The sequence below is a fragment of the Papio anubis genome, chromosome 3 (genome assembly GCF_008728515.1).
Source record: "Papio anubis isolate 15944 chromosome 3, Panubis1.0, whole genome shotgun sequence".
Taxonomy (NCBI): Eukaryota; Metazoa; Chordata; class Mammalia; order Primates; family Cercopithecidae; genus Papio; species Papio anubis.
Genome location: NC_044978.1, coordinates 50,557,237 through 50,572,792, shown reverse-complemented (window position 1 = coordinate 50,572,792; position 15,556 = coordinate 50,557,237). Strand labels below are relative to the sequence as shown.

Sequence of the window (15,556 nt, the reverse complement as noted above, 5' to 3'; positions counted from 1 at the left end):
TTGCTGGAGCAATGCCCTTGAGTAATTGAGAGGGGATGCAATGTATTCCCCAAGTGAAGGAATTGACTTTAGATAGACACATAAATTGTTTATCTATGATTCTGTTGTAACAGGTAGAACAGCAGAGTATGTGGCATAGATACCGGTAGTGAATTAATGTGGTGGTGGAAATATGTAGAAGTTTTCTTCTAACTTATTTTACTTTCTCTATAAAGCAGGAAGCAAGGCACTAAGTCAACAGGATTTGCTGGTAGACTGCATGTGGAATATGCACACAAGAAAAGGAGTGAAGGATGACTCCAAGTTTTTTGTTGTGAACAATGGAAAAAATAGAGTTGCCATATGCCAGTGGAGTACTGGAGCTGACTTATACTGGCTCAAAGCCAAACATTAAATTTCCAAGAATTCTTTGAGCCAGTTGTTAAACACAGTCATTATTAAAAATTAAATTACACATGTTTTCAATTAATTTATATTAAAAACAAAAATAGTAAATACTCAATACTGATTAGTTTATTGCATTTTACCATATTGATGTTCTTGAGGTTATTTATACCTATTATTTCTGTGTGGTGTAAATACTGTATAACAGCACACTACTATGCATCTCTTCCCAACTGTGCATTCAGTTACATAAAACTAGTATTTTGAAATCAGCCATGATTAGAGTATTTACACCACAGAAATTGGAAAAATGCTAAAAATAAGAGCTTGATTTATTGTTTGGTTGCTTATCTAGACTTAAGAAAGTGAAAGAAAAAATGTTAATGTTATAGATTAAATTTAAAGATATATAGCTGTGTCTGTTATAATACACTGTGAATACACAGAGTTGAGGAAATATTCCAGTATTCAAAACCTTCATCTGATTTAGCAAAATCATTGTATCATTGACAAATGAGTAAAGTTCCAACACACATCTGCATTGTTTCACTTTGATCTTAGTCATTAAAGTGCATAAAAACGGCAACCAACTTTCCTGTTAGAACTATGCTTGTTCATCAGTTGCAACCATAGTTCAGCTACAAACACAAGAGTTCCGTCAACAATCAATGAAAGCATTCTGTAAGAATCAACTGGCTATCAGTAAAATGTATATAATACATTTTATACATTTATACACTATAATACATATAATAAATGTATATGCGAGTGTATTTTTTTTTCAAGAAGCCAGTTGTTAAACATTTAGTAGCTCACACTGCCTTCACTAAATAGAGGGAGGAGCCAATCTGTGGGGTATTTCTGCCAGTACTGCATGTTCTTTCTCTGCCTACTGACCTAAGGACATCCTTAGGTGCATCATTAATTTCCTTTCTCTACTCCTCACTCACTTTTAGGACAGCAATAATCCAAAGAGTACCAACAGAAAGAGCAGAGGGGCATCAGCCAGTCTCTTCTCGGTTCCTTTCATGGGCCACAAAATGCCTTAGAACTCCTTCTCCCCCAGAGGTTTCCCTGAATTGCCAGGACCAGTAGAGATTCAGAGAAGACTCCAAGGATGATGGAAAACCTTTAGGCTTTCTCCAGCCTAACTCTTTCCCCACTGTCAGCTGTCTACATCACGTAACTTTCAGAGGAGAATATAGAATTATTGGGCTTTGTGTACTCATCCACTTGCATTGTGCTGTTTGCAAGACTGTGTGGGTAATGGAAGTGATGCTGGACTTAGACACAATAGACATAGGCTCTGGTTGGCCTCTCAGATATCAGACAAATCACTAAACATTAACTGGAGAGTTTGGTCTAGAAGAACTTTAAGTCCTTTCTAACTAAATTTCTATCGGATATACTCGTAGTGGGTAAGGGGCATCAGGAGATGGTAGCCTGGTGACTACTTACTATAAAACGATATAGGTAATGCTCTAAGATTAGATTATATTTTTTTAAAACCTCCGATACATATTATTCTATCAATGAGAATTTCCATTTATATGGAAAAAAATTCATTGGTAGTAGAAAGTTTGCGACAATAATTGACTGTATATACTCAATGAACCTTACTCAGTTTTCATTAGCATTTTCATGCGTGTGCGTGTATGTGTGTGTGCGCGCGCTTGTGTGTAGGTAGGTAGTTCTATGCAGTTTGTTCCCATGTAAAACTTCATCACAACCACCATCAGGAAACAGAACTGCTCCATCACCAAAAAATACTTATACTACTTTATTTTCACCCAACCCCATCCCTATTCCCTAGTAGCCACTGTTCCCCATCTCTATAGTTTTATCATTTCAAGAATGTTATATAAATACAATTATACAGGGTGTAATTTTTTGATATTGGGCCTTTTTTCACTAAGCATGATGTTCTTCAAGTCTATTCAAGTTTATGCAGGTCTCAGTCATTTGCTCCTTTCCATTGTTGAGTACCATTCCACTGGATGAATGCACCAGAGTTTGTTTAACCATTTACCCACTGAGGAGCATTTGGGTTGTTTTCAATTTTTGACTATTGCAAATAATGCTGCTGTGAACATTCACATGCAGATTTTTGCATGAGCATAAGTTTTTATTTCTCTGGGATAAATGCCAAAAGTACAGTCTTTGGGGCATACACAAAATGCATATTTAGTTTTATAAGAAATTGCCAGACAATTTTCAGAGTGGCTGTACCAATATACATTCCCACCAGTAATGGAAGACTGATCTAGTTTCTCCACTCTGCCATTCTCCACAACATTTGACATTGTCACTATTTTTAATTTTACCTGACCTTATAGGTGAGTGGTAATATCTCATTGTGATTTTAATTTGCATTTTCCTAATGGCTAATGATGTTGAACAACTTTTCATGTTTATTTGCCTTTCATAGGTCCTTTTTGGTGAAATGTGTCTTCATGTCTTTTACTCATTTTCTAAGTAGATTGTTTGTTTCTTTACTCTTGAGTCTTCATTTTTCATATATTCTAATCTAGATACAAGTCCTTTATTGGATATGCGGTCTTGCAAACATTTTCTCCTAATATTCTTATTGTTAATCCATAAAATGGTGTCTTAAAGAACTGCTGAAGATCTCACAAATTCAAATGAGTTTGAAAGAAAATGTTGAAAAATAAGGAATACCTTAAAAGACTATAAATAACAGTCATTTCCCCAGTTTTTCTGAAACAATGAGAAATTAGTATTACATTTTAGGTAGCAGATGCATGAAGGTCATTGAGACCCATGGGGAAAAGTTACATTTTAGTGTACCTACACCAAACTGATTTATTCTCATTACCTTAAATTGAAGACAAGGGGATAAGAACATTGAAGTGATTTACTAAGAAGTTTATCAAGCATATGCCAATATAATTATTTTTTTTAATCCTACAAGAAAATAGGTGTCAATAAATAAGTCATTTATAAGCTAATGGAACTTATTTCCAGTGTATTGAAATTGAAAGAGAAGCTTATTTAAAGATTAAGAAAGACATTAAGGAATGCGTTTCAGAAACATTAAATGGTACTAATAATGTGCTAAGTATTTACCTCTAAATGAAAGAAATGTCTAGAATTAAAAAAAAAAAACTAAGGGAAAGAAAAGCATTTTATTAGCAAACAAAAACCAAACCTTGTGCAATATACTAACTAAATATCAAGAATAATTATCACTATCACTATTTTTTAAAAACTGATAAGAAAAAGCAAATCTTTTCAATAATGGTAGGAAAATGGATATTTGCTTATTACCTGAGAAAACAAAACAATCCTCTAGGGTAGTTTCAAAAATGCAACACTTTAGTAATTAAAATAAAATTATAATTAATGGATTAGATTCTGTGTATTTGCAGATAAAACAGTAATATAATTAAGCATAATGATGAAAATGGAATAGGGTGTTATTGGTTAGATCTTGCTTCATATTATCTAATTCTAGAAAAACACTGGACAATAAAGATAATGATTCGTAACAGATGTCTTTCCCTTGCATTAATGGAAATGTTAGCATAGTTTTTAAAGTTATACTAAAATCATCAGCTAACTTGTCTAATCTGAACTACTCTGAAAACTGTATGTTCTGAAAGCTTTTTCAAATAAGAAGTCTGTTTTTGAAAAACCAGTGTTACAGAATGATTCCTATGTTTGGGGGAACCCTGAACCACCAAAATTGAACAAATGTCTCACCTCCATATCCTAAAATGAAAGCCTGCTTTATTGTTTTCTGATGACAGAAAAACATTGGATGACTATTCATGTTTGTTGCAAGATTTGGATACAATCAAAGCCAAAGATCCATCCAAGTTATACATCTGGGAACTGGAGTTCGCCAAACAAACAACAATAAAAAAGTTATTGATTAATGAAGTTTTTATCTCACTGCCTAAAATCATTCTCCCAGAATTCTTAGCACTGCATACCTATCAATAATATACACTATTCTATCACCCATATTTGAAAACATTAACATTTCTTCCTCTTTCACTGTGACATCAGGCAGCCACATGTTCTACCAGAATTATGTAAAGGAAGGGGTTTATTTTATCACTGAGGACTGGAAACCAAGGTTTTTGAAGTCTTAATGAGTAGAAGCCAGAAAAACTGTCATTTCAAAGCCTCAAGGCCTTTTACTAAGCCTCTCGAGAGGTTAAAGCAGAAATTCATCTGTGGAACACATAATTTGTTTGGGGGAAATCAACAGAATGAATCCTTTAATTACACAATGTAAAGGATTGATTCCTTGATCTTGTGGAAAACGTTGACATCACCGTCAGCCTCCTTCATGCTTTAGAAAAGGTGTTTTAGGCAATTGAGCGTGCTTGTTCAGAAATGCAGTAGCACTCTGCCTGTGAGCCAGCCTTGTTTGGAGAGGAGAGAAGAAAGGGAGGTGTGTGAGAGACAGGACATTAGGTCAGGTTCTATCTGATTGAGGCAATGCACTGTATTACAAATTATTCCTTGTTATTGTACAGGAGTTTTGGGGTTGTTTATTTGTTTGCACTTTGTTTTGTTTTACTGCCTTTTATCATAGTAAGTAGAGATCTGACATTGAAAAAATTGCCAGGAAAAATTTCAATTCACATTGGAGGAAAGATGTGGCTCTCCTCCACAGGTCCTCATGCTGTGATTTTTCAAAAGGCAATTAAGCCAGAATGCACAGATGTGGGCTTGCTGGGCACTATCCTACAAGACCTTGTGTGGTTTTCTCTGAAGGGAGAGGACATTCCCATTGCCAGCATCTTGAACCAGAAAACAGTCTAAGAAATTCCTCCCCCTCTCTGAGCTGCGTGGTAATTGGGCTTAGGCTCCAAAGCACCTTGCAGACTGGGGGGATGTCAAGCTGGGGGGTTCAGGCCAGAGGTCAAATTGGGACTGTGAGATGTGAAAGAATAGTCAAATCTCATAGCTGGTTGTAAATTAAGTTCCATGGTGTTTTCCCCTATTTTCCCTGAACTTTCAGTAAAGTCCTTATAAAATACATGGTTTGGTCTCAACTCTGTATGGGGAGTTAAGTGAACTTCCTAACCTAATTAGGAATGATGGAATGAAAGACAAAGCAGGCCAGAACAATGAAACCTTTGTTCCAGGCTGTAAGAGTTGACTGGAGCTTCAGAAGGTAATAGACAGAGGCTTTGCTGGGGCTGCTTGACAAGGAGCCTGGAGCAGAAGGGCTGGTGAGAAATATATCACCAAACAGACATAAGACAGGGCTCTCAGGAAGAACAAAAAGGTGAGGTGGGCAGGCAGGGTGAGGGCCTAACATTCTAAAATTCCAAGCAGTTGCAAACCCAACATCAATTATCATTTATGCTTAAGTAGAAAATTCAGACTGATATGGGCTGAAAATGCACTTGCTAATACAATGTCTTTTTAATTAATCCCTTCCCACTGCATCCCAGCACCATCACTCTGGTCCAGCTCCTCGCTGCCTGACGGCCAGATTCCTGCAACAACCTAGAATTCAGAAACCGAATTACCCTCCCTGACATATGGACTTAACAACACCATGATGTTAATCTTCACAAAACATTGACTTTATCATAGGACTTTTCCGCCCACACAAATCATATGCAATGGCATAAAATTCCACATCTTGGATCATCAGTGATGATGCTGACAAGAGTGACAAGAGGCAGGAAAACATAGAATTAACCAGTAACCTGGGCTGAGACCTTTGAATGAGAGTAGCGATTAGGAATAGACTTCACACATCTCAATCCCGAGAGATCAGCAAGAAGGAGATTGGGAACAAGAGTTCTTATCAATGAGGACTGTGAAGGCATACAGAAAAGACCTGTGCTGGAGACCACCAAGCAAGCATATGAGACCGTAGCTGCCCTAGCTGATAACTGGAGGCTTCAGCAGTCTCTACCCTCCAGCAGGATGCAGTGCAAACTTGCCCAGATGTCTTGAAAACAACGTGTGTGATTTATTTCCCCACTCAGAAGTTGAAAGGAAAATATAATATGGTAACATTGTTTTCCAATTGGGATTGCTGGTGGCTAACAAAACACTGTAAGCCATATGTAACTGCACGTTTATGAAGAACCTGCTGCATGCCGGTCCCTAAGGCAACGTGGAGGAAGAATTGGAAGCCACAGGCCATGTCCTCCTGTTGCCAAGACCTAGAAGTAAAATAAAGAAGAGACTTTTATAGGAAAATGTAACAGGCTCCCCAATAAAAGTGAGTATAGGCTACTGTGGGAACGTATAAGGAGTCCATGAAACTGGGACCCAAGGGGGACATGGGAGAACTTGCCGGAGGAAGTGACATCTGATCTGTGATACCATGATTAAGCAGGTGCTGGCCTAATATAAAAGGAGGGTCACTTCTTAGATTGCTGCAACAAATTACCACAGGCTTGATCAATAAAAGCAACATGAACTAGAGAGAATTCTGGAGAGAATTCTCCAGGTTGTGAAGGGCAAAGTCTGAAATCAGCATCATCAGGCCCCAAGATGTCAGGGTTGTGTTCCCTCTGGCGGTTTTCAGGATGTCTCTTCCTTGCCTCTTTCAGCTTCTGGGGGTTGCTGGCATTCCTTGGTCATGTCACTCCAGTCTTTGCCTCCACCTTCACATTGCCCTCTCCTCTGTGTAGGTCAAGTCTCCCTCTGCCTCCCTCATTAAAGGACACTTAGGATTACACTTAGCATCCCCAGATAATCCAGGATAATCTCTCCATATCAAGATGTTTAACTTAATCCTATGTCAAAAGATTCTTAACTTTTTTTCCATAGAATGTAACATCGCTTGTTCAGGAATTAGGACATGGCTATTTTGGGGGGGGGTCACTTTTCCACCTGCCAAGGAAGGGACATGGAGGGGCATTCTAGAAAGTAAAAGAGGTGTGCACAAAGGCTCAGAAATGTGAGAGAGGGATGGGGAATTGGGGGAGAGTAGGGAGTTTAATATGGCTTGGGTGTTGGTTGCAAGAGTGGAGAGAAAGAAAGCTGGAGAGGTAAGAAGCATCTACAATATAAAAGGTTTTATGGTTTATTCTCCTGCAATGTGAAGGAGAAATGCCCAAGAAAACAACACTGCCTGAACAGCCCTGTGCCTCACTGAGCATTAGAAACTGCTCTGGGGACATGGACTGAGCAGGAGAACAGGTTGCAAGGATTAGTGTTGTCATGCATCAAAGGAGTACATGGGCCTCTTCTGCAGGGAACCACATGCACCCCAGGGGACTGGGTCCCTTTGGGGGAGCTTAAAAATAAGAGTTAACTGCTAAACCCCAGCTGCTTCTCACCAGAGCCCCTCAGCCATTCTTCTCTGAAACATTTCAAGGTGGAATTTGTAGTTCAGGTAACGTAGCTTATGTAAGCTGTATTTCTTTATTTTTTTTTTTATTTCTTTCTTTTTTTTCTGAAACTGCACATCTTTGGATATGTTTCTTTTTTCTTTTTTTATTTTTATTATTATACTTTAAGATCTAGGGTACATGTGCACAATGTGCAGGTTTGTTACATATGTATACATGTGCCATGTTGGTGTGCTGCACCCATTAACTCGTCATTTACATTAGGTACATCTCCTAATTGTAAGCCGTATTTCTCTAGGAACTCTTGTTCACAAATACATATATAGATTGCTAGAGAAATATTTATCCCAAAAGCTTCTTCATCCTGTCCAGTCACCACACCCACCAAAATCTTTCATTCTTCTGGTCAAGGAGCAGTGACTGAAGGGCCCCTGCATCATCCTCCTTATTCCCTTATAGTTTGGGTTTCCTCAGGTGGAAGAAAGACACAGAGAGAAGGACAGAGAGAGATGGGGGAGGGAAGGACAGAGAGACAGAAAAGGAGAATACATGAGTGCGTAAGTTCACTAAGTATTTACCAAACACCTACTGTGTGCCAGGCACTATTCAGATTATATAGAAAATAGCAGTAAGCAAGACACAGGGAATTCACATCCCAGAAGTTTCGGGTTGTCCTTCCTGTGTCCTGCTCCATGCCTAGCACTGTGCTAAGCTCTTTGTATGCATTATTTCTTTATACCCCACAGAAATGGAGATGAAACAAGAGGTCAGACAGAAGGATAGACCTACCCTCAAGATAGAGGTAGAAGTAGAAATGGAGAAGGCTTACCTGAAAATTATCTGGATGTTACCTTGCCTATAGAACTCAATTTCCTACAGCCATTTGTTTCAGACTCCAGGCTAGAATCAGATGGTTTTCCAGAAACCCCAGCCAAGTAAAGCAAAAGAGTTCCAAGGATAAATAAAGGGAAAAGTTCATAAGTTTGACCAGCACTTTTGGCCGTGGTAAAGTAATATGGACTTGGCTGGATACTCCTGGTTATTTATAGAGCAAGTGAACACTAAAACATGCTGCAATTGCAGATGGCTGGGCCAGATGATCTGTCACGGTCCCTTCCAACTCCATTTATTTTGTGATATTTTATTTTTGCCCTAGTACCTATCACAAGGGCTAATAAGTGAACCATTATTATGAAGGAGAAAAAAGCCCAGACAAAAATTTTACATAGATTTTGTAAAGTAAAATTAAACAATATGAAGGGAGAAAATACACTTTTTAAAGGAAGGAATAATTGCATTTCTAATTTGATGAAACCTAATCAACAAGAAGATCTTCTAGTCACTTGTGCGTAGGCAGATGGCTATGACTACAAAACCATAAAAGATCTGAGAGTTCATCAGAAGAGCCCCTCGCATTTTACAGAAAAGGCTACTGTGGCCCAGAAAGGTGACGTGGCACGCCCAGGTCTTCTGACTCCTGTCCAAAGGTCTTTTATCCAAACCACTGTTCAAATCAGTTTAATATAGATTGTCTTCTCAATTAAGGAACTCCTAGAAAATTCTAGTCCTAGTAAAAGTTAAAATAGATACATTTGACATGCTAATGTGTGTGATTTGTGCTTACAATATAATTTTATATATCAATTCATATAAAATTTAATGGTTATCTATAGAGACAACTTCTCCTAACTCATAAGCTATACCAAGAAGCTGTTTAACTCTTTTACAACAAGTACATAACAATGAAGTAAATGATGGCCTCAGTGGTACATTATGTTACGTCTTGTTTAAATAATTTCTAGAGAAACAACTTAAATCTAAACCTTGGCTCACATCTGATCTCCCCCTGGAATTGTGAGGAATAATCTGGCAATGAAATATCCTAGCTAGAGACTGTTATTCATCTGCATAAACATAAGGAAAATATTTTATTTGAGGTACTATAGGACTCAAGTATTTTTTCCTAGGTTCCCTTGTTTTTAACAAGAATATGAGATTTTCAGGCAAGAAACATCTTCGTGGGTTTTGAGACTAAGAGAAGATCAAGATGTTGTTATCTAGAGCAAACAAAACAGCATAAACATGCCAGGTGAGAAACCAAGTCAATCAGTTGTTGATTATTCTCTTTCTTCCTGCTGTTGAGCAAAATAATACTTCAATCATCCCACTAAAATGTCAAACATCTTCCAAAACATAATTGGACAGAAAGATTCTATTGAGCCATGGTCCCCTCTCAATCTGATACAAAAAGTAGAAGGGAAGGCCAGCGATCAGCCTGTGGCAGATCCATTATTACCTCAACAGGAAGAGTCTGTCTTTATTTACGAAGAAAATCAATGCCCACAAGAGGTTCTTAGTGCTAGTTTTAGGAGAGAAAAGTCTATTATGATCATGATAAAATAACTTTGTGGTGAATAGCATAAAGAAATTAACATTTATTGAGTACTTACAATTAGTTCAGTACTTGAAGTACTTATTTAGTCCTCATGAAAATCTTTTAAGGTGCCCATCTGGCAAAAAAAAAAAAAAGAAAAAAGAAAGAAAGAATGTAAGTAAAGAAAAGGAATGAGAAAGAAAAGAAAACAAGTCTACAATGGTTAATAGACCAAGTCTACAAATAAGAAAAGCTGTGAATAGAAAGTCAGGTCTCTCTTCCCCCAGGTTTATACCCCTGCATCACTTAGAAATTTTTCTCATCAAACAGTCCAAAAGGAGCATTGGAATAAGCTTTTGAGGATATGAGGTGACCTTCTCCTTTCAATACAAGAAAAGAAATTTTGAATAAGGAAATCTGAAATTTCTATTGTTATAGTTATGTGTTAATTTCAGAATTCTTTACCCAAGAATTCTGAGGATTTTGTAGTCATGAATCTACAGCAATCATTAAGGAAAATCCTAGATGATTTCTTTTGCCTCAGATTCTGTAGTCCTTGCAGAACGAAACTTTTGTCATCTGAGAACACCAACATTTGTTCCCAGTTCTCTGCAGGGCATTAAAGTTAAAAAGAGTTGTATGAATATGTTCTCTAAATGGATTTTCCTCAACAATCACTGAACACCTAACAAGACAACAAGAACTTGTGATGTATAAGAGATTCTAGCTGATGGAATGTCTGTGGACATCCACACATTCTGGATGTCCTGGAGGAAATTGTACGGTATCTGTCACAGGGTTTCCCATGCTATTTTAAACACTTGTGATGAGGAAGATTTTCTGCCAAATAGGATGCACCCAAGGGAGACAAAAACTATTAAAGTTTTTGGTTGTTCTAAAAACTCCTATTTAGCATTACTTTAAAATAAGTTATTACTGAAAAGAGAAATAACAACTTGGAAATCACAGTATATGTGTAAACCTATTTATGAAGCCATTTCAGAAAAGTTTTATAATAGATAATAACAGGCTAATGTGTGTGTGTGTGTGTTTCCTTATATAATTTTTTTGCTGTATTGTGAATGTCAAGTTAATTAAAGACAGAAACTATACAATCCAAAATATCATCTCTATGTGACTCCAGGTTAGGTGTTGGAGTTAGCCAAAAAAATAAAGGAACTTGTACAAAAAAACTGGAATGCAGAAGTAAAACTGTAGACATGGTTAAATTTGTTTATGGATGGAGGTAAAGGCGCCCTGGAGGGTCCCAACTGGCCCCCACTCCCTTCTGTCCTGTATCTAGCTCTCCTTCCTGACTAATGGCAAAGCTAGTCCACAGTGCCCCAGGCCCACCACAAGATGCTAAGCCATGGACCCACAGAGGCCTCTCCATGCGCTCCCCTGTTGTGAGAGCTGGACATGGAAGCTCAGATTTGTCCACCCATGCCAGGGCCTCAGACAGACTAAGGATGCTTCCCTGATTTTCTGACTTTCACTTTGAGATCTTCACTTCACTTCCCCAGCCCCTCTCACAGCTGTGAAAGCACTAATTTTTATAACTTATTTATTCCACAATATGTATAGTGGGTCTGCATTTCCAAATGAATTTTGACGGATACAGTTGTACATATTACACACATTACATACATACCTACATGTACCCATGCATTTATCCACATATATGTTATATAATTCTTTACTAAATTCCTTATATATTACATGGTTCTTATAAATAGTTTCCTAAGTCATTTTCTATATCCTCAATACCTAGTACAGTATCTGATATAAAATGTATATGTAGTATTTATTGAATGCAAAATGAATGGCAAGCTAATTTTTAGATAACTGAAAAATATTCTTCTACCCAATGGAAGTTAACGCTCAGTAATTCTGGGAAATTATGCCAACATCAAAGAGTTCTTAAAAGTACAATTCAAATTTAGATTTATTATTATATACAGTGGGCTTATTAAAAGTAATATTCAGAGATAGTAGATTCCAGACCTGCTCAACTATAGTGTTTTTCTGCAATATCATGTCAGCTCTTTTCTCCCTAAAATTGGGAAATTTCAAGTATAGGCATACCTCATTGCATTATACATCACTTTATTGCACTTCACAGATAATGCATTTTTCATAAATTAAAGGAATGTAGCAACTCTGCATCAAGCAAATCTGTCAGCGCCATTTTTCCAACAGTATGTACTCACGTCGTGTCTGTGTGTCACATTTTAGTAATTCTGCAATATTTCAAACTTTTTCATTACTCTTATAACTGTTTTGGTGATCTGTGATCAGTAATATTTGATGCTGCTATTGTAATTATTTTGGGGTGACACAAACCATGCCCATATTAGACAGCAAATTTATTTGATAAATGTTGTGTGTGTGCTCACTGCTCCACAGACTAAACCAGCATTCGCCCATTTCTCTTCCTCTCTTTGGGCCTCCTTATTTCCTGAGACACAACAATATTGAAATTAGTCCTATTAGTAACCCTGCAATGGTAACTAAGAGGTCAAGTGGAAGGGAGAGCCCTGTGTCTCTCATTTTAAATCAAAAGCTAGAAATGACTAAACTTAAGAGGAAGACATGTTGAAAGCCATGATAGGCTGAAAGCTAGGCCTCTAGCACCAAATGGTAAGCCAAGTTGCGAATGCAAAAGAAGAGTTCTTAAAGAAAATTGAAAGTGCTACTCCAGTGAACACATGAATAAGTAAACAAAATAGTTTTTATTGTTGATAGGGAGAATATTTAAGTGATCTGGATAGAAGCCACAACATTCTTGTAAGCCAAAGTCTAGTTTAAAGCAAGACCCTAACTCTCCTCAGTTCTGTGAAGGCTGATAGAGGTGAGGAAGATGCACAAGGATGGCTGGGCATGGTGGCTCATGCCTGTAATCCCAGAATTTTGGGAGGCCGAGGCAGGTGGATCACCTGAGGTCAGGTGTTCAAGACCAGGCTGGCCAATATGGTGAAACCCCATCTCTACTAAAAATACAAAATTAGCTGAGTGTGGCAACAGGAGCCTGTAATCCTAACTACCTGGGAGGCTGAGGTGGGAGAATCTCTTGAACCCAGGAGGCAGAGATTGCAGTGAGCTGAGATGACGCCACTGCATTCCAGCCTGGGCAACAAAGTGAGACTCTGTCTCAAACAAAAAAAAAAAAAAAGAAGGTGCAGAAGGAAAATGTGAAGCCTGTAGAGGCTGCCTCATAAGGCCTAAGGAAGAAGCTATCTTTATAATGTGAAATTGCAAGATAAAGCAGCAAGTGCTGATGTAGAAGCTGTAACAAGCTATCCCGAAAATTTAGCTAAGATAATTGATGAAGGTGGCTACACTAAACAACATGTTTTCGATGTAGACAAAACAGCCTTCTATTGGAAGAAGATATCATCTAGGACTTTCATAGCTAGCAAGATGTCAATGCCCGGCCTCAAAGACCAGGCTGACTGTCTTGTTAGGAACTAATGAAGCTGCTGATTTGAAGTTGAAGCCAATGCTCATTTACCATTTTGAAAATCTTGGGGCTCTTAAGAATTATGCAAAATTGACTCTGCCTCGGCTCTATAAAGTAAACAACAAAGTCTTGATTACAGCATATCTGTTTACCACATAGCTTACTAAATATTTTAAGCCTACTGTTGAGAACTACTGCTCAGGGAAAAAAAAAAAAAAGATTACTTTCAAAACATTTCTACTCATTGACAGTGCACCTTGTCACCCAAGAGCTCTGATGTAGCTGTAGAAGGAGGTTAATGTTATTGTCATGCCTGTTAACACATCATGTATTCTGCAGTCCATGGATCAAGGAGTAATTTCAACTTTCAAGTCTTATTATTTAAGAAGTACATTTTGTAAGACTATAGCTGCCAAGGGTAGTCATTCTTCCAATGGATCTGAGCAAAGCAAATTGAAAACCTTCTGGAAAGTATTCACCATTCTAGATGTCATTAGAAATATTCAGATTCATAGGAGGAGGTCAAATTATCAATGTTAATAAGAGTTTAAAAGAAGTTGATTCCAACCCTCATGGATAATTTGAGGATTTCAATACTTCAGTGAAGGAAATAACTGTAGATGTGGCGGGAATAGCAAAATAACTAGAATTAGAAGTGAAGTCTAAAGATGTGACTGGATTGCTGCAACCTTATGATAAAACTTTAATGAAGGAATAATTTCTTCTTATGAACGAGCAAAGAAAGTAGTTTCTTGAGGTGGAATCTCTTCCTGATGAAGATGCTTTGAACATTGTTGAAATAACAACAAAGGATTTAGAATATTACATAAACTTAGTTGATAAAGCAGTGGCAGGGTTTGAGAGGACTGATTCCAATTTTGAAAGAAGTAACACTGTATCATGCTATCAGACATCACTGCATGCTACAGAGAAATCTTTCATAAAAGGAAAAGTTCATTGATGTTGCAAACTTTATTGTTGTCTTATTTTAAGAAATTGCCACAGCCACCCTAGTCCTCAACAACACACAACCTGAGCAGGAAGCAGCCATCAACATCAAGGCCAAACCCTCCACCAGGCGAAAGATTATGACTCCCTGAAGGCTCAAAGGATTCTTAGCATTTTTTAGCAACAAAATATTTTTAAATTAAGCTATGTATATTTTTTAGATATAATGCTATTGCACACTTAATAGAGTACAGAATAGTGTAAACATAAGTTTTATATGCATTGGGAAACAAAAAAATTTCTGTACCTTGCTTTATGGTAATAATCACTTTATTGTGTTTGGTCTGTAATCAAACCCACACTGTCTTCAAGGTATGCCTGAATATAATTAATTGCTAAGTGACACTCCACCACAACCCCATGTCTGTGTCATGCATCTAGGACTGTTATGTTGCATTCTACTATGTTTATCCTTTGAAAATGGACCAAAAGGATGCCAGATACCTGTGGTTAGGAGTCTCCCTAGGTAAGAAAAATGTCTTCAAAGGGAAATAAGGGCTGGTGAGGCTGACTCATGGAGACTAGGGAAAAACCAATCCTGACGCCTCCACTCTTGGTCCTGGAATTTTATGTATTTATTGTTTGTTGTTGTTGTCATTGTTGTTGTTGTTGTTTTGTTGAGATGGAGTTTCGCTCTTGTCACCCAGGCTGGAGTACAGTGACATGATCTTGGCTCACTGCAACCTCCACCTCCTGGGTTCAAGCAATTCTTCTGCCTCAGCCTCCCAAGTAGCTGGGATTACAGGTGCCTGCCACCATGCCCAGCTAATTTTTGTATTTTTAGTAGAGATGGGGTTTCACCATGTTGTTCAGGCTGGTCTTGAACTCCTGACCTCAAATGATCCACCCTCCTCAGCCTCCCACACTGCTGGGATTACAGGCGTGAGCCACTGTGCCCAGCCAGTCTTGGAATTTGAAGGGAGCAGATGTCCCTCTAGTCATGGATAGTTAGGGCAGCTTCCACCATCTGGAAGAAGGCCAGGAGCTAAGAATGATATGTATAATAGAACATAGGACAGTGGTCAAGTCATG

The 15,556-nt window shown here is 37.9% G+C and overlaps 1 long non-coding RNA gene across 1 annotated transcript in view; it reads right to left on the bottom strand.

The window, feature by feature from the left end:
- LOC110743335 overlaps positions 1-13,022 on the bottom strand; it is a 140,885-nt gene extending 127,863 nt beyond the window's left edge. The window contains exon 1 of the long non-coding RNA XR_002522223.2: positions 10,133-13,022. This is a non-coding gene — a long non-coding RNA (uncharacterized LOC110743335). The remainder of the gene's footprint in view (positions 1-10,132) is intronic.
- Between the last annotated feature and the right edge of the window lie 2,534 nt (positions 13,023-15,556).